We start from the raw sequence: 25,761 nt of genomic DNA, 5'->3' as shown, positions 1-25,761 counted from the left end.
CCACTTCAGTGGCCTGGGTTTTCACAGGTTCAGATCCCAGGCATAGACCTACACACCACTTATCAAGCCATGCTGTGGTGGCATCCCACAGAAAAAATAGAGGAAGACTGGCACAGATGTCAGCTCAGCAGTAATGTCCCTCAAGCAAAAAGAGGAAGATTGGCAACAGATGTCAGCTCAGGGCAAGTATTCCTCACAAAAAAAGAGGTATATTAACACTCCAGACCAGAAGGAAAATGACAAGTACCCAGAAATCAATCCTGAAGTCACAGAAATTTATGAGTGAAATGACAAAGAATTCTAAATACTTATCATAAGGAAACTCAAAGAGTTACAAGAAAACTCAGAAAGACAGTTTAATGATCTCAGGAATAAAATTAATGAACAGAGGGAATTCCTCACAAAAGAGATTGAAACTATTTAAAAAATCAGAAATGTTGGAGATGAAAAACACAATAATTGAGATAAAGAAAAATCTGAAGTCCTTAAACAATGGAGCTGATATTATGGAGGATAGAATTAGTAATTTAGAAGACAGAAATGTAGACATGCTGCTGATGGAGGAGGGGAGAGAACTAAGACTAAAAAGAAATGAAGAAATTCTCCAAGAAGTCTCTGACTTAATTAGGACATGCAACATAAGGATTATAGGCATTCCAGAGGGAGAAGAGAGGGAGAAAGGAGCAGAGAGCTTGTTCAAAGAAATAATAGCTGAGAAATTCCCAAACCTGCAGAAAGAGCTGGAATTGCATGTAAGTAAACCTAATAGAACTCCTAATTACATCAATGTAAAAGACCTCTCTAAGGCATATATCAGTAAAACTGGCAAAAGTCAATGACAAAGAAAAATATCAAGGGCAGCAAGGCAGAAGAAAATAAACTACAAAAGAATCCATAGCAGAGGTTCAGTGATTTCTCAGCAAAAACCTTATAGGTTAGGAGAGAGTGGAATGATATATTCCAAATTCTGAAAAGCAGAAACTTTCAGCCAAGAATACTCTATCCAACAAAGCTATCCTTTAGATATGACGGAGAAAAAAAAACTTTCCCAAATAAACAAAAGCTGACAGAGTTCATCGCCACAAGACCCCAACTACAAGAAATGATCAAGAAGGTGTTCATACCTAAAAAAAAAAAAAGAAAAGGTTTACAAAGCCTTGAGCAAGGAGATAAATAAACAGACAAAAATCAGAAAATAGAAGCTCTCTATCAGAACAGGTTAGCAAACACTCAATTATAAAATTAAAGATAAAGGGAAGGAAAGCATCAAAAATAACTATAATCACTTCCTTTTAATCACAAACTCACAACACAAAACAGAATAAGTTGAGACAATAATAACTTAGACAGGGACGAGGAAAGGGATGGAACCTGCTTAGCCCAAAGAAATAAGAGGCTATCAGAAAAAGGACTACCTCATCTCCAAGATCTTTTATACGAACCTCACAGTAACCACTAAACAAGAAACCAGAACAGAGACACAAATGATAAATAAAGAGAAAATTTAGAAAACTATCATAGAGAAACAGCAAAGTAAACTGGCAGTCCAAAGTATTGGGGACAAAAACAAGGGAAATACAGAACAACCGGAAAACAAGTGCTAAAATGGCAGCATTAAGCCCTCATATACCAGTAATGACTCTAAATGTAAATGGATTGAGTTCTCCAATCAAAAGACACAGAGTGGCTCTATGGATTAAAAAACAAGACCCAACAATATCCTGCCTCCAGGAAACACATCTCACCTCTAAAGACAAACACAGGCTCAGAGCAAAGGGATGGAAGACGATAACTCAAAACTAATGGCAAACAAAAGAAAGCAGGTGTTGCCGTACTTGTATCAGACAAAGCAGACTTCAAGATAAAAGAGGCAATGAGAGACAAAGAGGGGCAGTATATAATGATAAAAGGGACACTCCACCAAGAGGACATAACACACACATATATATATATATATGCACCTAACACAGGAGCACCAAAGTACATAAAGCAACTATTAACAGACCTAAAACGAGAAATTAACAGCAACACAATAATAGTAGGGGACCTCAATATCCCACCTACATCAAGGGATAGATCTCAAGACAGAAAGTCAACAAGGAAATAGTGGAATTAAACAAAGAAATAGACCAGATGGGCTTAATAGATATATAGAACACTCCACTCAAAATCAGCAGAATGCACATTCTTCTCAGGTGCACACTGAACATTCTCAAAGATAGACCATAAGTTGGGAAATAAGGCAAGCCTCAATAAATTTAAGAAGATTGAAATCATTCAAGCATCTCTTCTGACCATAATGCGATGAAACTAGAAATCAATTACAAGAAAAAAGCTGGGAGAGTGACAAATATGTGGAGGCTAAACAACATGCTACTGATCAACCAATCGATCAATGAAGAAATTAAAGGAGAAGTCAAAAAATGTCTGGGAACAAATGAAAATGAAAATACACATACATAAAGATAAATGTAACTGACAAACCCTTAGCCAGACTCACTAAGAAAAAAAGAGAGAAGACTCAAATAAATAAAATCAGAAATGAAAGAGGAGAAAGCACAATGGATACCACAGAAATACAAAGGATTATAAGCGAATACTATGAAAAACTATATGCCAACAAATTGGACAATCTAGAAGAAATGGATAAATTCTTAGACTCTTACAACCTTCCAATGCTGAATCAAGAAGAAATAGAAAATCTGAACAGACTAATCACAAGTAAAGAGATTGAAACAGTAATCAAAAACCTCCCAAAACATAAAAGTCCAAGACCAGTTGGCTTCTCAGGAGAATTCTACCAAACATTCAAAGAAGATTTAATACCTATCCTTCTCAAACTATTCAAAAGAGTTGAAGAAGATGGAACACTTCCTAACTCATTCTATGAAGCCAACATCACCCTGATCCCAAAGCCTGACAAGGAAAACACAAAGAAGGAAAATTGCAGGCCAATATTGCTGATGAACATAGATGCAAAAATCCTCAACAAAATATTCGCAAAATGAATGCAGCAATACCTTAAAAGGATCGTACACCACGATCAAGCGGGATTTACACCAGGGACGCAGGGATGTTTCAACATCCACAAATTAATCAATGTGATACCCACATTAACAAAATGAGGGATAAAAATCACATGATCATCTCAATAGATGCAGAGACAACACTGAAAAGATCCAACATCCATTTACGATAAAAACTCCCAGTAAAATGGGTGTAGAAGGAAAGTGCCTCAACATAATAAAGGCCATATATGATAAACCCACAGCCAACATCACAGTCAAGAGGGAAAAACTGAAAGCCATCCCTCTGAGAAGGAACAAGACAAGTGTACCAACTATTGCCACTATAATTCAACATAGTATTGGAGGTTTTGGTCAGAGCAATTAGGCAATAAATAGAATTAAAGGTATCCAAATTGGCAAGGATAGCGTGAAACTCTCCCTGTTTGCAGATGACATGATTATATATATATATATAGAAAACCCCAGAGAATCCACCAGAAAATTATTAGAAATAATCAACAGTTACAGCAAAGTGGCAGGATACAAAATCAGCTTACAAAAATCAGTGGCATTTCTATACTCCATTAACAAACTAACAGAAAGAGAACTCAAGAATGCAATCCCATTTACAATTCCAACAAAAAAATAAAGTATCTAGGAATAAACTTAACCAAGGAGGTGAAAGACCTATACAATGAAAACTATAAGACATTATTGAAAGAAATTGAAGATGACATAAAGAAATGGAAAGATATTACACGCACATGGATTGGAAGAATAAACATAGTTAAAATTTTCATACTAACTAAAGCAATCTACAAATTCACTGCAATCCCAGTCAAAATCCCAATGACATGTTTCATGGAAATAGAAAGAATCCCAAAATTCCTATGGGGCAACAAAAGACCCCGACTAGTTAAAGTAATCCTGAGAAAAAAGAACAAAGCTGAGGCATCACAATCCCTGACTTCAAAATATACTAAAAAGCTATAGTAATCAAAACAGCATGGTACTAGTACATAAAAGACACATATATCAATGGAACAAAATTGAAATCCCAGAAATAAAACCATACATCTACAAACAGCTAATCTTCAACAAAGGAGCCAAGAACGTATGTTCAATGGAGAAAGGAAAATCTCTTCAATAAATCATCCCAGGAAAACTGGACCGTCACATGCAAAAAAATAAAAGTAGACCAATATCTTTCACCATACACGAAAATTAACTCAAAATGGATTAAAGAGTTGAAGGTAAGAAGTGAAACCATAAATCTCCTAGAAGAAAATATAGGCAGTACATTCTTTGACATCAGTCTTATAAGCATATTTTTGAATATCATGTCTACTCAGGTAAGGGGAACAAAAGAAAAAATAAACAAATGGGACTTCATCAGACTAAAGAGCTTCTGCAAGGCAAAGGAAACCATCAACAAAACAGAAAGACAACCCACCAACTGGGAGAAAATATTGGTGACAAGGAGTTAATCTCCAAAATATATAAAGAACTCACAGAACTGAACAACAAAGAAAAACAAACAGTAGGAAGAGGATATGAACAGACATTTTTCCAAAGAAGATATACAGATGGCCAATAGGCACATGAAAAGATGTTCAACATCACTAATCATCAGTGAAATGCAAATCAAAACTACAATGGGGTATCATCTTATACCTGTTAGAATGGCTATAATTACCAAAACAAAAAATAACAAACATTGGAGAGGATGTGGAGAAAAGGGAACCCTCATACACTGCTGGTGGGAATGCAAACTGGTGCAGCCACTATGGAAAACAGTATGGAGATTTCTCAAAAAATTGAAAATAGTGGGGCCAGTCCTGGAGCATAGTGGTTAAGTTCAGTGCACTCTGCTTCAGCAGCCTGGGTTCAGATCCCAGTGTGGACTTACACCACTCATCAGCCAAGCTGTGGTGGTGACCCACATATAAAGTGAAGGAAGACTGGTACAGATATTAGCTCAGAGCAAATCTTCCTCAGCAAAAAAAATTAAAAATAGAAATACCATGCAATCCAGCTATCCCATTACTGGGTTTTTACCAAAGAACTTGAAATCAACAATTTAAAGAGAGTTATGAACTCCTATGTTCATTGCAGCATTATTCACAATATTCAAGACATGGAAGCAACCCAAGTGCCCATCGAATGATGAATGGATAAATAAGTGGTGTATACACACACACACACACACACACACACACACACACACACTGGAATACTACTCAGCCATTAAAAAGACAAAATTGTCCCATTTGCAACAATATGCATGGACCTTGAGGGTATTGTGTTAAGTGAAATAAGCCAACAAAGAAAGACAAACACCACATGATTTCACTCAAATGTGGAAGATAAAGAAACACATGGACAAAGAGAACAGATTAGCGGTTACCAGAGGAGACGGGTGCTGGAGGTGGGCATAAAGGGCATAGGAGCACATATATACAGTGACTGACAGAGAATAATGACCACTGAAATTTCACAATGTTATGAACTATTATGACCTCAATAAAATAAAATTTTAAAACAGCGTAGATCCTAATGCATGTCTCCAATTTTATTTTCTTAGGAGAAAAATCAAATTACAAATGAAATGGTACAATGGTTGACTCCTAACTGTATTATCACTGGCTCTCTTTTGTAAACTTCGTAGATTTTAATCTAGAGTACCACAAATAAACTTCGGGTGGTCCATGAACCCATGAAATTTTGCTATAAAAATTTTTTTGATATATCACATATGTATCTTGCTAAATAAGGAGGTTCATAACTTTCATTAAAGTTTCAAAGGAGCCTGTAACCCTCTCTAAAATGTGCTGTCACTGCTCCATGTTCTCACTCATTCATTATTTAAACTTCCTATGGAAAACACAGCAAACCTTTAGATTCCTTTAATGCCTTAAGGATACTTTTGTTATGGTTCTCTTGGTTACAAGGAAAAGGAACCAATTTGAACCACCTCAAAAAAAGTCAGGGAGAACAAGGGAATCTATTCAAGGGCCCTCAACCAGGCCAGGAAGAAATCATCTAGTTAAAGAAAGGGGCTCAAAATAGGACTCTTACATACATCTCATCTAAATAAACTTCAGTATACGTGCTCAAAGATATATTTACATTGGAAAATTATTTGCAATAGTGAAAATTTGGAAATAAATTAGACATTCATAAGAATGGATAAATTAGATCAACATAAGAATGGATAAATAGTATGTTAATATAGTGCACTACTATATAGCAATTACTATAAACCAAATCTACATGCATCTGAATAACTTAAAAGCATAACATTGAGTGGGAAGCAAAAACAAGTTGTGGAATAATATGTTCAATATTATATTATTTGTATGAAGTTTTAAAACATGCAAAATTCTATGTGTAATTTACATGTACAAATACTTGCATCAAAAGAATAAAAACAATGGTAATCAAAACCCCCAAATTTAGATTTGTTTTAGTCCCAGTAAGGAGTGAAGGGAAAGAAACAACTGGAGTTCTCAGTGGACTCCAATTCCATCTGTCCTAGATGGCCTCTTTAAAATAAATCTGAATTAAATATGGCAAAACATTAAGATTTGGCAAAGTTAAGTGGTGGATTTGTGGGTGTTTGTTATATTATGCTATATTTTTCTGTTTTTGAAATGTTTCATATTTTAAAACTAGGAAATGTAAAGCACAAATATCGCTATTAGCAATGGTCTAGACCACCCCTGGGCATAATTAACAAGAGCTCAAAGGGAAGAAGAATATAGAATCACATCTCAGAAACTCTCTCCACTGCAAGGCTCCTTTTCAGAAACAAGACTCTCTTTCAGCAGGGGAGAGGGGGCAGGGTATTGACCAAAGAAAGTGACTAGAAGAGGGAAAGAAGAGAAGAGCATAATATCTCTATGGTATTTTTAAAAGATAAACAACACACACATAGTTAAGAATCTCCCTCAAGCAAGAGGAAACAAATAAATGAAAACAAGTCTTATTAAGTTTGAAGCTCCTACCTGGCCCAGCTTCTTCCCCATTGGACTAAATAATTGCAAGAAAGATACACCTGGTTCTATTACCATCTGAGTCGCAGGGCAAGGAAGACACCTGATCTTTTTTATTATCAAGTAATTCCATTATTAAAGAAAAATTTCTGGTTCCTTGGGAATTGATAAAGTGGAATTTAAGCTTATTTGTAGTATAACTTATCTCTAGTTCCTCTAATCCATTCCTAATGATGGTAAGAATGGGATATTAGAAAGTACACTTTATTTTCTCATTTTAAACATGTCCTTAAAAACGTTCCAGCATTCTAACACCCAGAAATCGAGGAGAAAATTGAATTCATATTTTTGACTATTTGCATAAGCTACACGTTCTAACTTCTATTTTTTTACATGTCTGAAATTTCCTTTAACCATGACACAAACTTGCAAAATAAGTAACAATGGTAATAACGGTCTCCTTGCCTTAAATGTCAAGGCTCTGAAAACTGTATGTCGAGTTCCTAGCATGCTCATTAATACCTAGGTTTTCTAAAAGAGGGAGGTCAACATATGAAGAAAATTAACTTCATAAAGCTTTTAGAAAACAAATTCTGAAGCTTTTGCAGAATACTACACCTTCTTTCGTGAACAATTCTGGATAACCAAGGAACATTTGCCATGACGGCAAACACTATCAAATGAAGGACTAACAAATGAAGATAAATTTAACTAGGAATGAAAGCACTTGGCAATGAAAAAGCAAAGTTCCAGTATTGCAAATAAAGGACGGGCGGGATGCAGCATTTCAAGTGCAGTAACACATCCTATAAGAAAAGAAATGAAGCCTGTATGATTTATAAGTCAACTGTATTACATTGCCTGATACCATTTAATCTCAATTGCCACAAGCAAGCCCAAGAACATCAACAGAAGAAAATACCTTCAATCCATAAAAGTTTGAGACCAACCAGTAACTAAGAACACTGTAGGATTTTCCCTTCCATGCTGCATTAGCCTCATACAGTAGTCTAATTGAAAAGTCAAATTATATCACTATGATTTCAAAGCCTGCTGTTCTACTTTTTAAATACATTCCATCTAGCCAAAGAGTGTTTCTAAAGTCCTATATGCCAGTGTACTTGGAACACATTAATTCCATTAGCAGGCTATTTCAGGAAACAGTGAGCATATTTCTTGGAAACAAATACATGTGGTTAAAAAACAGCCTCAAAAAAAAAAACAAGTATGAGGTGAAAAACTGAAAACAGAGATGATTTTTAAATGCAGTTAGAACTCCCTCTCGTCATATATCAAAGGTGTCATAACTGCTTCTCTACTGAGAAGCTGGTGTTTTGGATCTGGGTCTTTAAACCAAAAAGCCTATCTCGAGATGGCTCTATAAGGAGTCTATCTGCCTCTTAATCACAGTCAACTGCTAAATGAAGTGTATCTATTTTCTCTGCTACATTACTATTGGCAACCAGATCCTCAGTAAGTGCCCAGAAATGTTTCCATGGTTACAAAAAGCATTCAGCATCCCTCTTGTTTGGGGCCAATTTAGCTTAAAATCTATTGTGGAGAAAAATATGGCACATTAAGGAACACAAAATCAAGATACAACGTTATGAAAAGAATTCAAGGCTAAATTCAAGGAAAAGCAGGCTTGACAAGGCTTTTTAAAAAGTGCATATAAACCACTGATTAAAATGCTGCCTTTTCCTAGTGTATCTCCAAATACATCTCTTTAATAGACTGCAAAGCAGCCTGTGTACTGCAGCTGACATGATCCCATGGTATAAAGGGAAAAATGAATACATGATGGTAACTTAAGACTGTTAAGCAGCAGATAAAAAGCCCCCCAAAAAAGTGTGTTAACACTCACACAGATGAGAGTCCAGTCCCTTATCCTAGTTTCACAGGGTTTGGGATATTTAAAGATTTTGAAAAAGAGAATAATAAGGGCTTTTGTTCATTGGCTACAAGGCATTTGAAGTAAATTAGTGGGCTGTATCACATCGGGGAGAGAGAGAAAGATGGAGGTTCTCTACAGGCAACTTAGTAAAGTTCCTCCATCTATAAAGTTAGGAGTGAATTGGGCCAACGGGACTGTCTCATTCTAGCTCTATGCTGCATTCCAAAATCCCCTGCCACCAAAGAGCCAGGGCATTAAAATCATTTTTGCATCTTCTGGAACATATTAAACAAATGGTATAAGCTTTTCAGTAATCTTGAGAAATCCATGGCTTCCATTTTTGTATACTTGTCCATTCCTGAAAGTGCTTTGTACATGGTAGGCATTCAATAAATATTTGATTAACTGAGAAGGGCCATCATACAAGAAGTCTCTTTATAGAGAAATGTTTCTCCCTTATCTACCTCTCTATATATGATACCCTTTGTTATTTTCCATTGCTCTTATTTTCACTGTGAAATGGACAGAAGTGGGTGGGATTTAAAGTCATAATTCTATTAAGGCCTGAATTGAAGACTTTCACTTCCAAGAAGATAGAATAGATATACTCTTGCCTATTCCTCCCCCTAACTACAACCAAAATCTCTAGACAATGTATATAAAACAAAGATAAGAAGACCAAAATGTGCAAAGAAGGAGGTAGACCGGCTAGGGACCACAAGACTCAAGGAACAACACGGTGGTGGGTTCCCTGAGTTTCTTTGCCTCAAACATCTCAGGCTTGTAGCTGAGGAAGCTAGCTACCCAGAAACACCTAAGGGGCACAGACAAAAATACTCCTCAAAAATATATGTTCTGGTAGAAGAGAGAACAAAGACTTTTAAAAATGTAGAAATTCTATGAGGATTATCCAACTCCATTAGAAAGGGCAACATAAAGGTAATGGGTATCCTAGAAAGATAAGGGAGCAGAGAGCTTATTTAAATAAATAATACCTGCTAATTTCCCAAACCTGGGGAAGGAACTGGATATACAAATCTATGAACCCAATACAACACCCAATTATCTCAATATCAAAAGACCTTCTCCTAGACATATGATAATAAAACTGTCAAAAATCAATGACAAAGATGGGGTTGGCCCCATGGCCGAGTGGTTAAGTTCACACGCTCCGCTGCACATGGCCCAGTGCTTTCTTGGTTTGGATCCTGGGCGCGGACATGGCACTGCTCATCAAACCATGCTGAGGCAGCATCCCACATACCATAACTAGAAGGACCCACAATGAAAAATATACAACTATGTACCAGGGCGGCTTTGGGGAGAAAAATGAAAAAAAAAATCAATCACAAAGAAATAAATACTAAAAGCAGACAGGGAGAAAAACAAAATAACCTACAAGGGAATCCCCATTAAGCTATCAGCAGATTTCTCAGCAGAAACCCTACAGGCCAGGCAAGAGTGGAAAGATATATTCAAAATATTGAAAGACAAAAACTGTCAGCCAGGGGCTGACCCAGTGGCATAGTGGTTAAGTTTGCATGCTCCACTTACAACATCTGGGGTTTGCAGGTTTGGATCCCAGGTGTGTACCTACAAACCACTCATCAAGCCATGCTGTGGCAGTGTCCCACATACAAAATAGAGGAAGACTGGCATGGATGTTAACTCAGGAACAATCTTCCTCACCAGAAAAAAAAAAAAATTGTTCGCCCCAATCTGGCAACGTTATCTTTCATATATGAAGGAGAAATAAAGGCTTTCCCAGACAAACAAAAGCTGAGGGAGTTGGTCCCCACCAGACCTGCCTTACGAGAAGTGTTGAAAGGAGTTCTCCTACATGAAACAAAGGGAGAAAGATATACAAAGCTTTAAGTAAGGTGATAAATAGACAGGTAGAATCAGAAAATTGTAAATCTGTATCAGAATAGGATAGGATACATTTAATTATAACACAAAGGTTAAAAGGAAAGGAAGCCTTAATAATAACTATAACCATTTCAATTTGGTAACAAACTCACAATACAAACAGGGATAATTTGTGATAACGAAAACATAAAAGGTGAAGAAGAAACAGATGGAACCTGCATAAGCAAATAGAGATAAGATGCTATCAGCAGAAAAAGGACTGCCTTATCTATGAGACCTTTTATGCAAACCTCATAGTGACCACAGGAAAAAAATCCAAAGCAAAGTCACAAAACAAAAAAAGAGGAAACTGAGAAACACATCACAGAAAACCACCAAAGTGAAATGGCAAACAGAAACACAAGGAAAAAGGAAATAATGAAAATACAGAGCAACAGGCAAACAAAAGATAAACTGTTAGCATTAAGCCTTCATATGTATATATATAATCACTCTAAATGTAAATGTATTGAATTCACCAGTCAAAAGACACAGAGTGGCTGGATGGACTAAAAAACGAGATCCAACAATATGCAGCCTCCAAGAGACCCATCTCAACTCTAAAGACAAACATAGGCTCAAAGTGATGGAAGAAGATACTCCAAGCAAATGGCAACCAGAAGAAAGCAGATGTAGCTATACTTATATGAGACAAAATAGACTTCAAGCCAAAAAAGATAACGAGAGAGAAAGATAGACATTATATAATGGTAAAGGGGACAATTCATCAAGACATAATGTTTACCAATATATATGCACCTAACATAGGAGCACCAAAGCATATAAAGAAATTATTAAGACCCAACGGGAGAAATTGACAGCAACTCAGCAATAGGAGGGGACTATAATACCCCACTTACATCAATGGATAGATCATCCAGACAGGAAGTCAACAAGGAAACACTGGCCTTAAATAAAACATTAGACTGGTGGACTATATCTATCTCTATCTATCTATCTATCTATCTATATAGAATATTCCTTCCAAAAACAGCAAAATACACATTCTTCTCAAGTGCACATGGAACTTTCTCAAAGATAGATCATATGTTAGGAAACAAAACAAGTCTCAATAAATTTAAGAAGACTGAAATCATATCAAGCATCTTTTCTGACTACAATGGTATGAAACTAGAAATCAAATACAAGAAGAAAGCAGGAAAAGTCACAAATATGTGGACACTAAACAACATGCTACCAAACAACTATTGGATCAATGACTAAATCAAAGGAGAAATCAAAAAGTACCAGGAGACAGGGGCTGGCCCCGTGGCTGAGTGGTTAAGTTCGCGCACTCTGCTGCAGGCGGCCCAGTGTTTCGTTAGTTCGAATCCTGGGCACGGACATGGCACTGCTCATCAGACCATGCTGAGGCAGCGTCCCACATGCCACAACTAGAAGAACCCACAACGAAGAATACACAACTATGTACCAGGGGGCTTTGGGGAGAAAAAGGAAAAAATAAAATCTTTTAAAAAAAGTACCAGGAGACAAATGAAAACAAAAACACAATATAACAAAATCTATGGGATGCAGCAAAAGCAATACTAAGAGGGAAGTTTATAGTAATACAGGCCTACCTTAAGACACAAGAAAATTTCAAATAAACAATTTAACATTACACCTAAAGGAACTAGAAAAAAGAAGACCAAATGAAGCCCAAAATCAGTAGAAGGAAAGAAATAATAAAAATCAGAGCAGAAATAAATAAAATGGAAACTAAAAAGAAAATAGAAAGGATCAATGAAACTAAGAACCAGTTCCTTGAAAAGAAAAAAAACTTGATAAACCTTTAGCTAGACTAAGAAGAAAAGAGAGAAGGCTCAAATAAATAAAATCAGAAGCAAAAAAGGAGAAATTACAACAGATACCACAGAAATACAAATGATTATAAGAGAATACTGTGAAAAGATATGCAACAAATATGTCAACAAATTGGATAACCTAGAAGAAATGGATAAATTCTTAGAATCATACAACCTTCCAAAAGTTAATCAAGAAGAAATAGAGAATCTGAACAGACCATTCACAAGTAAAGAGATTGAAACAGTAATCAAAAACCTTCCACAAAACAAAAATCCAGGACCAGACAGCTTCCCTGGTGAATTCTACCAAATGTTCAAAGAAGATTTAACACCTATCCTTCTCAAACTCTTCCAAAATATGGAAGACGAAGGGATGCTTCCTAACTCATTTTACAAGGCCAACATTACCCTGATACCAAAATCAGAGAAGGACAACACAAAAAAGGAAAATCACAGGCCAATATTGCTGATGAACACAGATGCAAAAATCCTCAACAAAATATTAGCAAATTGAACAAAACAATACATTAAAAAGATCATATACCATGATCAAGTGGGATTTATTCAGGGATGCAAGGATGGTTCCACACCCACAAATCAGTCAACAGGATACACCACATTAACAAAATGAAGAATAAAAAATGCATGATCATCTCAATAGATGCAGAGAAAGCATTCAACAAAATTTAGCATCCATTTATGATAAAAACACTGAATAAAGTGGGTATAGAAGGAAAGTACCTCAACATAATAAAGGCTATATATGACAAACCCACAGCTAAAATCACACTCAACAGTGAAAAACTGAAAGCTATCCCTCTAAAAACAGGAACAAGACAAAGATGCCCACTTTCACCACTCTTATTTAACATAGTATTGGAATTCCTAGCCAGAGCAATTAGGCTAGAAAAAGAAATAAAAGTTATCCAAATTGGAAAGGAAGAAGTAAAACTGTCACTATTTGCAGATGACATGATTTTATATATAGAAAACCCTAAAGAATCCACCAAAAAGCTGTTAGAAATAATAAACAAACACAGTAAAGTTGCAGGATAAAAAAATCAACATACAAAAATCACTGTTTCTACACTAACAACAAACTAGCAGAAGAGATATCAAGAATACAATCCCACTTACAATCACAACAAAAAGAATAAAATATCCAAGAATAAACTCAACCACAGAAGTGAAAGACCTGTACACTGAAAACTATAAGACATTGTTGAAAGAAATCGAAGAAGACACAAAAAAATGGGAAGGTAATCTGTGCTTATGGATTGGAAGAGTTAACATAGTCAAAATGTCCATATTACCTAAAGCAATCTATAGATCAATGCAATCCCTATCGAAACTAAAATTTATATGGAACGACAAAAGATCCTGAATAGCCGAAGAAATCCTAAGGGGAAATAAAACCAAAGCTGGAGTTATCACACTTCCTAATTTCAAAATATATTACAAGCAAAAGTAACCAAAACAGCATGTTACTGGCAGAAAAACAGACACTCAGATCAATGGAACAGAATTGAGAGCCCAGAAATAAACCCATACATTTATAGACAGCTAATCAACAAAGGAACCAAGAACATACAATGGAGAACGGAAAGTCTCTTCAATAAATGGCGGAGGGGAAACTGAAGAGCCACATGCAAAAGAATGAAAGGAGATCGTCATCTTACACTATACACAAAAATTAACTCAAAATGGATTAAAGACTTGAATGTAAGACCTGAAACCATAAAAATCCTAGAAGAAAACATAAGCAGTACACTCCTTGACATCAGTCTTAGTAGCATATTTTCAAATACCATGTCTACTCAGGAAAGGGAAATAAAAGAAGAAATAAACTAATGGGACTACATCAGACTAAAAAGCTTCTGTAAGGCAAAGGAAACCGTCAACAAAACAAAAAGGCAACCGACCAACTGGGAGAAAATATTTGGAAATCATATATACAACAAGGAGCTAATTTCAAAAATACATAATGTTCTTATACAATTCAACAACAACGAAAGAACAAGCAACCCAACAAGAGACATTTTACCAAAGAAGATATACAGATGGCCAACAGGCACATGAAAAGATGTTCAACATGACTAATTATCAGGGAAATGCAAATCGAAACCACAATGAGATATCACCTCATGCTCATCAGAATGGCTATTATTAAAAAAGACAAGAAATAAGAAGTGTTGGAGAAAATGTGGAAAAAAGGGAAACCTCATACGCTGCTGGCGGGAAAGTAAATTGGTGCAGCTGCTATGGAAAACAGTATGGAGATTCCGCAAAAAAATTAAGAATAGAACTACCATATGATCCAGCTATTCCACTTCTGGGTATTTATACAAAGAACACAAAAACACTAATTCAAAAAGAAATATGCACCCTTATGTTCATTGCAGCATTATTCACAATAGCCAAGACTTGGAAACAACCTAAGTGCCCATCAAAGGATGAATGGGTAAAGAAGATGCAGTATATATACATATACAATGGAATACTACTCAGCCATATAAAAAGATGAAGTCTTGCCATTTTTGACAACATAGATGACCTTGAGGGTATTATGCTAAGCAAAATAAGTTAGACAGAGAAAGCCAAATACCATATGATTTCACTTATATGTGGAAGATAAACAAATACATGGATATAGAGAACAGATTGGTGGTTACCAGAGGAGAAAGGTGGTGAGAGGGCAAAAGGAGTAGAGAGGCACATGTGTATGATGACAGATGGAAACTAGACTTTTAGTGAGGAATATGATGTAATCTATACAGAAAGTGAAATATAATAATGTACACCTGAAATTTATATAATGTTATAAACCAATGTGACCTCAATAAAAAAGAAAAGCCAAAGGACCACAAAAAGGCCAGATTAGCAAAACAGAAAACTTTTAGACCATGAATGCTCTACTCTCGTCAAACAGTACAGAAAAACCCATGTTCCCCACCCTCACCCATGTCAGCAAAGGCTAAGCGGGGAGCCTAGTCTTCCATCCTTGCAAAGCTGTAATAAAGTGCCCCAGTATTCCCAATGAGGGCTGCCAGAGAAGGCTGAGTAAGGATTCAGGACTCTGATCTTTGATGGCCAGTAATGAGCATCCATATCCCTTACAGTATCAGTGGAGACCAAATGGGAAGCCTGGACTCCACCTGGAAGTAATGAGGTACCCTTCCCCTCCTAGTTGGATGGTGTCAGAGGAAGTCTAATGCAGACTCAGGGTTTTTACCATCATTGAGCAGTAAAGAGGCCATCTACACCTTCAGTGCCAGTGGATACCACATGAGGAGATGGAGCTCCCATCCCAACTCAGCACTAATGAGGAGCATCCCTTCAAGAGTTAAGGAGGCCAGGAGAGAAACCTGGACTTCTGCCTCCACCTCACAGTTAAAAGGTGATGCCCCTTTGCCCTGCCAGAGCCCTTTAGTTGAGATGACTTTTGGGGAGAGTAACATCAAAATAATGGCAACCGTTTCTCTTTATACGTTCATATTGGCTTACATACTGTTTCTTCTTACAAGCAACTATAATAACTCCCTAACATATATCCTTGCCTCTAATTCAGCCTCCCAAATGATGCTCGAGTTATTCTTTTAAAACAGAGCTCTGCTGGGGTCACTCTTGATTAAGATCTCTTTGAGATTCCCAACTGCTTACAGAACAAAAGCTAAATCCTTAACATGAAAAACAAAGACCTTCGCAACTGCAGCACAAGCTCTAACCTCATGATCCCTTCCTGAAAATGTCGGGCTTGTCCACATGTCTGGGTTCACGCCATTTCCTCCAACTGGAATGTCTTTCTCCCTCCACTTACCTGTTAAATTCTGATTTATTCTCAGGGTTCGCAGTCCTATATCATCTGCTCTGTGGAATCTTCTCTGATCACCTCTGGCAAAATCATCTCAAGAGTTACTATGTACATAATTGTAACTTTACACAAACTTTTTAAATAGGATTTGTTACATGTAACTATCTCTTGGGCATTACAGAACTCCTTAAAGGAAGACCAATATTTCATCTGTACATTTATCTCCCAGCCCAAAAATGCTACCCAAATTAATGAGAATGTCCAATTCGATTTTAGAGTATAGCGTTAAGTACATAAGCTCTAAGTTCTAGCTTCTACTTAGGAAGTAGAAAATTGGAAATAATGCTCCCGTTCTTTACACAACAACATAATCTAGTTAATTCAGAAAATGACACATTTTTAAAACTCATCAGAGAGCTGAGGTCATGAAGCAACCAACTAATTCAAAAGTTAAAAAAAGAAAACTTCTGGGGCTGGTCCGGTGGCATAGCAGTTAAGTTCGCGGGCTCCACTTTGGGGCCCAGATTCGCCAGTTGGGATCCTGGGTGTGGATCTACATATTGCTTATCAAGCCAAGCTTTGGCAGGCATCTCACGTATAAAATAGAGGAAGATGGGCACAGATGTTAGCTCAGGGCCCATGGGAGCCACAAACACAAATTGAAACCCACTTAGAAGCTTGGCTTCACAGAACTCACTTAATGCTCACAAGAAAGACTGGGGGTGGGCAGAGCAGGAGTGGAACCCACTTCTCTCCTGGTGAAGCCTAGAGAAGGGGAAGACAGCTGCTGTAGGAAAGGGAAGATGTCTCACCAAGATTCCTGTCTCATACTTCCACCATGGAACAAAAGCCATCAGCCACTTGGGGAAGGGCCCTCAGACCACAGGCACAGACACATTAAGGTGGGTGAACAGAACAGAATAAAAACTTCCACTTCTGGGGAAGGGGCAGAAAGAAGTTCTCGGGTCAGACCACTGGAGATCCCCTACCTCTGAGGGAGGGGTGAGATTTCTGAGATTACCCTCCAGACACAGGAACATATCACCTGCCCAAGACTGAGGCCACTCCAGAACAGGAGGCAACAGAAACTTCAGCACCACCACACCACACCAGCAAACACCATGTCATGACTAACATCAGGCTCCTTCTGGGAAAGGGCCAAAAGCCTGAGAACAGAGACCCTCTGTGAGGCACTGGCAAAAAGAGGAGACTCAAAGCTGAAGATGGAGCAGATTTTGACAGAACTCTGTAGCAAACAAGCCCCTATGCTAAACACGATATAACTGTAGAGGATTTTGAAGCCTATATTGCACTGAGATTAACAATAGCAACAACAAAACCCAAACCAAGCTCAAATTCTGACTAAATGGACTCAACCCCCTCACACTGAAGGCCAAGCATTAGAAAAGGCAAACTTATTTCCAGGCAGAAATACTATTTACTTACCCTACATATGATGCTTGATTTTCAGTCAAAAGTACAAGACAAGCAAAAAGGAAAACCACACTATCAAGAACAAAGCAATCAAGAAAGTCAAACTCAGATATGACTCCAAAGTTGGAACTCTCACACAGGGAATTTAAAATCACTATGGTTAATATGTCAAAAGCCACAGTGGAGGAGTGACATCAACATTGTGATGGAGTGAGCTTTTCCCTTAGTCTCTGCCCTCTAAGTTACAACCAAATAGACATTCGTTAACCGACAGAGTATTCCCTACAAAGCACAATAGGACATCTGAGTGACCCACACAGCCATGCATCTGAAGGTGGGGGTACTGGATCCCCAGGAAGCAGTGAAAGGAGGTGAGCAGGTCCCCTCTCCATTCCCAGCAGCAGTGAACTAGGTTGTGTGTTCTCATGCAGGAGCTGGCATGCAACTGTAAGATGGGGGCAGGCAGGTTTGCATGTGAACACTTTCACTTTTGGAGCTGCAGCCCAGCCTGAGGGAATGCTCCACTCTGAGTGGCACAGCTCAGCCACTGCCTGAGCACCCTCACCAAGTTCAGCAGCCCAGGAAAACCACCCATGAGTGCAAAGCAGGCCTGCATGCATGAAAGAAACTGCCCATCCCCTCCTGCCTAGAGCACCAGGGTGGCCAGTTCCTGGCCAAAGGAGGAGTCCCCACATAGGAGCGTCTGCACATGTGTGTGTGACCTGCCAAGCAGCTGCAGCCAGCAGACAAATGCAGACGAGCCCTATCGGCACAACTTCCAGCAGATGTGGTGGGTTCATAAAACAGATCCTGCCCCACCCAGAGCAGGCAGGTGGAATCTGTGACCTGATGTGACTACAAATGCCTCAGCAAAGGATCAGTTCATCAAACACCATGAAAAACTACAGTAACACTTCAGAACAGAAGGAAAATGACAAGTCTCCAGAAACCAATCCTGAAGTCACAGAAATTTACAAGCTGAATGAGAGAGAATTCAAAATAGTTGTCAAAAAAAAGTTAACAAGTCACAAGAAAACTACATGAAGCCAACAGAACTCCTAATTACATCAATGTAAAAAGACCTTCTCCAAGGCATATAACAGTAAAACCGGCAAAAGTCAATGACAAAGAAAAAATATTACAGGCAGCAAGGCAGAAGAAAATAACCTACAAAGGAACCCCTATTGGGCTTTCAGGAGACTTCTCAGCAGAAACTTGACAGGCTAGGAGAGACTGGAACGATATATTCCAAATTCTGAAAGACAAAAACTTTCAGCCAAGAATAGTCTATCCAGCAAAACTATCCTTCAGATATGATAGACAAATAAAAACTTTCCCAGATAAACAGGAGCTGAGGGAGCTCATCACAAGACCCCCCCCCCCCCACACACACACACACACACAAGAAATGACCAAGAAGATCTTCATCGGAACAGGTTAGCAAACACTCAATTACAACATTAAAGGTAAAGGGAAGGAGACAATCAAAAATAATTGTAAACACTGCATTTTAATCACAAATTCACAAGACAAAACAGAATCATTTGTGACAACCATAACTTAGTCAGGGAAGAGGTAAAAGATGGAACCCCCCTAGGCTAATGGAGATAAGAGGCTATCAGAAAATGAACTTTCTCATCCATGAGATCTTTTATAGAAACCTCATGGTAACCACTAAACAAAAACTCAGAACAGAGACACAAATCATAAATAAAGAGAAAACTAAAGAAATCATCTTAGAAAATCACCAAGTTGAAATGGCAGTCAGAAATATACGGGAGGAGAAACAATGGAAATATAGAACAACTAGAAAACAAGAGATAAAATGGCAGCACTGAATCCTCATATAACAATAATCACTCTAAATGTAAATGGATTGAATTACCCAATCAAAAACACAGAGTGGCTAGATGGATTAAAAAACAAGACCCAACAATATGCTGCCTCCAGGAAACACATCTCAGCTCTAAAGACAAACATAGACTTAGAGTGAAGGGATGGAAGACGATTCTTCAAGCAAACAGCAAGCAACAGAAAGCAGGTGTTGCCATACTTATATCAGACAAAGCAGACTTCAAGATACAAATGGCAATGTAAGATAAAGAGGGGCACTACATAATGATAAAAAGGACATTCCATTCATGAATACATATATGCAACTAACACAGGAGCACCAAAGTACATAAAGCAACTATTAACAGATCTAACAGGAGAAATTAACAGCAACATAATGATAGTAGGGGACTCAACACCCCACTTACATCAATGGATAGATCATCCAGACAGAAGGTCAACATGGAAATAGTGGACTTAAATGAAAAACTAGACCAGATGGACTTAATAGATCTATAAAGAACATCCCATCCCCAAACAGCAGAACACACATTCTTCTCAAGTGCACACTGAACATTCTCAAAGATAGGCCATATGCTGGGAAACAAGGAAAGCCTCAATAAATTTAAGAAGATTGAAATCACACCAAGCATCTTCTCCTACCATAATGCTATGAAACTGGAAAAAGACTACAAGAAAGAAGCTGGGAAAGTCACAACTACATGGAGACTAAACAACATGCTACTGAACAACCATTGGAACAATGAAGAATCAAAGCAGAAATCAAAAAATATCTGGAGACAAATGAAAATACATCATACCAACTCGTATGGGATGCAGCAAAAGTGGTCTTCAGAGCAAAATTCACAGCAATACAGGCCCACCTCAACAAACGAGAAAAATCTCAAATAAACAATCTCAAACTACACCTAACAGAACTATAAAAAGAACAAACAAAGCCAAAAGTCAACAGAAGGAGGGGAAATAATAAAAGTTAGAGCAGAAATAAAGGAAATAAAAACCAAAAGAAACAGTAGAAAGGATCCGCGAAACTAAGAGCTGGTTCTTTGAAAAGATAAACAACATTGACAAACCCCTAGCCAGACTCACTAAGAAAAAAAATTTTGAAGTAATTTATAGAACACTGTGCCCAATAACAACAACATACACAGTCTTTTCAAGTACACATGAAACATTCAACAGGTCAGAACATATTCAGGGTGATAAAACAAACCTTAATTATTTTTTTAAAATTAAAATAATACAAACTACGTGCTCAGATCATAATTGAATTACACTAGAAATTGGTAACAGAAGGTTATCTAGGATATTCTCAATATTTGGAATTTAACCAACACACTTTTAGATAAACAATTCATCAAAAAGGAAGTCAAAGGGAAACTAGGAAATATTTTAATAGAATGAAAATAAAAAACACATATCAATATTTTTGGATGCAGATAAAGCAGTGCTTAAAGGAAAGTATATATATTAATTGATTATATTAGAAAAAAGAAAATAAATTATACCCAAAACAAGAAGGAAGAAAGTAATCAAGATAATAAGAGAAATCAATGAAATTATGAACAGAAAAACAATAGAGAAAAATTAATGAAACCAAAAATCAGTTATTTACAAAAATAAAGATATATAGAAAGACAATCCTCTACCCAGACCCTACTCGCTTGCAAAAAGAAAAAGAAGACAGGGGCCAGCCCCATGGCCGAGTGGTTAAGTTCTCGCGCTCAGCTTCCGCGGCCCAAGGTTTTGCTGGTTTGGATTCTGGGCGCAGACATAGCACCAGTCATCAGGCCTTGAGGCAGCGTCCCACATGCCACAACGAGAAGGACCCACAATTAAAATATATAACTATGTACTGGGGGCTTTGGGGAGAAAAAGGAAAAATAAAAAAATCTTAAAAAAAAAAGACAAAAATTACCAATAGCAGTAAATAAAGATGAAGATCACTATAAACCCCACAAACGATTAAAAAGATAGCAAGAAAATACTGTGTGCATAAACTTAAGAACATATACGAAATGAAAAAAATTCTTGAAAAACACAACTGCTAAAATCATTCAAGAAAAAGACAGAACTTAAATAATTCTATACATACTAAAGAAACTGAATTTATATTTCAAAATCTTCCCACAAAAAAAAAATTCTAAGCTTCGTTGGCTTCACTGGAAAATTCTAGCAAACATTTAAGAAATAAATAATATTAATTCATCACAATTTTGTCCAGACTGCTGGAAATGAGAACATTCAACAACTCACTTTATGAAGCCAGCATTACCCAGATACCAAAACCAGACAAAGATATTGCAAGAAAAGAAACTACAGGTAAATAACGCTAGTGAAAATGGATGAAAAAAAATCCTCCAGAAAATACTAGCAAATCAAATCCAGCAATATATGAAAAGAAATAGTACCCCATGACTAACTGGATTTTATCCCAGATATGCAAGACTGGTTCAACACTCAAAAATTAGTCAGTATAATTCATTTCACTGTAATTGAGACTAAACGAGAAAAATCATATGATCACCTCAACAGACGCAAAACAGCATTTGACAGAATTCAACATCCTTTTTGATAAAAACTCTCAGCAAATTGCAACAGAAGGGAACTTCTTCAATATAATAAAGAGCATCTAGAGAAACCTACACCTAACTACTAAGTAATAGTGAAAGACAAAGCTTTTCCACTAATTTCAAGGAACAAGGCAAAGATATCTACTTTCAATACTCTTATACAACACAGTAATACAGTGTAACCAGTCAAGAAAAAGAAATACTTGACATGGATATTGGAAAAGAAGAAATAAAACTGTCGTTTCTCTCACTGATTATATTATTGTCTATGTATAAAATCCCCAAAAAAAGCTACAAAAAAGCTATTAGAATAAATCAGTGAATTTAAGGAGGTTACGTAATACAAGGTCATTAAATAAAAATCAATGGTATTTCTATACACTGGCAAGTAGCAATTGGAAAATTAAAGTCATAAAAGTACTGTTTACAATAGAATCAAAAAAAGAAAATATTTAGGCATAAATCTAACAAAACATGTATGAGATCTGTATGCTCGAAACTAAAAAACAGATTAAAAATTTCTAAGAACTAAATAAATGAGTGATATACCATGCTCATGGGTTGAAAAACAAAATATTATTAGCATATCAATCTCTCCAAACTGAACTATGGATTCACGACAGTTCCAATCAACTTCTTCGAATTTTTTTTTTAACTAGTAAGTTTATTCTACAAATTATATGGAAAAGCAAATAAACTAAAATAATCAAGACAATTTTTTTTAAATAAAAAATTTGGAGGGCTCACACTACCTGATTTCAAGATAATATAAAGCTATAGTAATCAAGACAGTGTGCTATATTGGAGAAAGAATACAAACATAGATTACTGGGAAAATATAGAGTCAAAAAACAGACCTACAAAAATATAGGTAATAGATTGCTGACAAAGATGCCAAAGCATATAATGGAGAAAGAAGAGTCATTTCAACAAATGGTGTAGGAATGATTAGACATCTGTATGGGAGAGGGCGGGGAGAAAAACTTCAATCCATGCCTTGCATATATAAAAACTTACTTCAAAATGGATCATAGCCCTAAATGTAAAACCGTAAATCTAAAATTCCTAGAATACAATTTAGGGGAAAAAAATCTTTGTGACTCTGGGTTATACGAGATTTCTCAGTCATGATACTAAAATCACAATTCATGAAAGAATAACTTGATAAGTTGGATTTCACCTACTTAAGAATATCTGTTCTTTGAGGGACATTGTTAAGAGAATGAAAAGACAAGCCACAAAATAGGTATTTGTAAATCATATACCTGAAAAGTAACTCAAATTCAGCATATAAACATAACTCTCAAATCTCAAAAATAAGAAAACAATTCAATGAGGTGGGTAAAATGTTTGAAGACTTTACCAAAGAAGCTATTCAGATGACAACTACATCTCAATGTCATTAATTATCAGGGAAATGTAAATTAAAGCCAAAATGAGATGTTAAAACCTAAGAAGGATCTGAGATTCTACCCTACTTACACACTAACAAGTTGGCCTGCTACAGTTTTATGCACGTTGGTAGAAGACACAAGACTTCTGGGTCAGAGACAACGGACAGTTTATAACTCACGCAATATGAACCTCACATTCACACAGGCTCCCTGTCCTCCAAGTACCACAGGGGTGATGCAGAGGCAGGCTCAGATAGATATTGTGCAGGCAGTGGGTTTATTTCACAGCCAAGGAACACTAAAGCTTGGAAAACCTCTATCATTTGCAAGCAAATCTGCCTAAGCTTTTCCCTAAATAGAGACATTATCTTTATTAGACTAGACAGCAAACATATCTTCCCTCTGTTCTGAAGGGAAACAATATCTCTGTCTTCCAAAGCCTATTGTCATACAAACATCCTTGAAAAGATAATCCAAAACAAAAGACTGTCTGTGGCTCTGTTCACAGGACATGCAAAAAAGCAAGAGACCAATGGAGAATTATCTCCCAACATGAGCTATCATTACATGCCTACAAGAATAGCTAAAAAAAATGTTTTTAATAATAACACCACCACAACATGCTGGTGGGAATATGACTGTCGGAAACGCAAAATGGTGCTTTGGAAAATGGTAGACTATTTTTTATAATATTAAACATATACTTTCCATATGACCCAGCAATCCCACTCCTAGGTAGTTATCTAACTGAAATGAAAATTTATGTTCATACAAAACCTGTTTTGCAATCGTTTATAGTGGCTTTATTCATAGTGCTAAAAATTAGAAACAATTCAAATATCTCTTAGCTGATGAATGGATCAACAAACTGTCGTGCATTCACGCAATGGAATGCTACCCAGCAATAAAAAGGGCAAATAACACACAACAACACAGATGAACCTCAAATGCATTATGATAAGTGCACTATGAAAGAAGCCAGACTCAAAAGGCTGCATGATTCCATTTATATGACATTCTGGAAAAGACAAAGTGATAGAGACAGAAAGTATATCAGCAACTGCCAGGAGCTGGAGGGAGGTGGAAGGGCTGACTGCAAAGGGACTTGGTGGTATTTTTTGAGGTGATGGACTGTTTTATCTCTTGGTGGTGGTGGTTAGAAGACGGTATGTGTTTGTCAAGATTGACAGATTGTACACCAAAAATAATGAATTTTACTGCATTAAATTAGACCTTTAAAAAAATAAAAAAGAGAGAGAGAGAATATGTATAAACTCTAGAATCAGACTGCCAGAGCTCTGCCTCTTTCCAAATGCGGATCTTGAGTATTTTCTCAAACTCTCTAAGCATCAGTTTTCTCAACTGTGAAGTGAGAATAATAATAGCATTTGCCTCTTAGATTTGTCAGCTTTCCTTGTTGGTGTTCCATCATTAATCATTATGTGATATCCTATTATATACCTAACACCGCATCAGAAACAGAAATGAATCTGGGGCATGGCCCCCACCTGCCTTCCAGGAGGCTGCAATCTAGTTAATAAATAGCTCCTGAATGGACAAATGAACACGATTATTTTACTGCCATTATATTATTACAATTATGAAAATTAACAAAAGCCAGTCTTAAGAATCTATTAGGCTAAATTCATATTAATAATTTTAAACATAGTTGAACTTTAGCAAGAATTTTCCAAAATAAAAATGGAAATTTCAAGTCAAATCTAAGAAATCCTATTGGCAACCTAGATATTTCTAGAATTATCGCTACAGAAAATTTTAAAAGACTTGAAATTTCATTTATTTATAGTTTATCAGGTTCAGAGAGAATATCAGCCTACCTGTTTTCACCAATTTATTCTAGCATTTCAATATTACTTTAATTTGAGTAAGAGTATCAAGAAAGCATTATAAAAACAATAGGAGATTATGTTTCCTCATTGACCAAGACTTCATGTATCCGGATAAAACATTTCCCTAAAAAGATAAAGCTAAGAAGAATCACTAAAAATAGATGGAGAGACTATGAGGTATTCCAGAAAAGTCTGCTCCCTCCATCAAGAAGAGAATTAATGACTTCATCTTTAT

General features: G+C 36.7%; 1 protein-coding gene across 5 annotated transcripts in view; it reads right to left on the bottom strand.

Moving 5' to 3' along the window:
• SYT16 (synaptotagmin 16) overlaps nucleotides 1-25,761 on the bottom strand; it is a 260,034-nt gene that overhangs the window by 95,199 nt on the left and 139,074 nt on the right. The gene's annotated exons all lie outside the window — the stretch shown is intronic.

Source organism: Equus asinus, chromosome 7 (genome assembly GCF_041296235.1).
Source record: "Equus asinus isolate D_3611 breed Donkey chromosome 7, EquAss-T2T_v2, whole genome shotgun sequence".
NCBI classification, from domain to species: domain Eukaryota; kingdom Metazoa; phylum Chordata; class Mammalia; order Perissodactyla; family Equidae; genus Equus; species Equus asinus.
The sequence above is the reverse complement of the archived record's forward strand: the minus strand, read 5'-3'. Positions and strand labels throughout refer to the sequence as shown.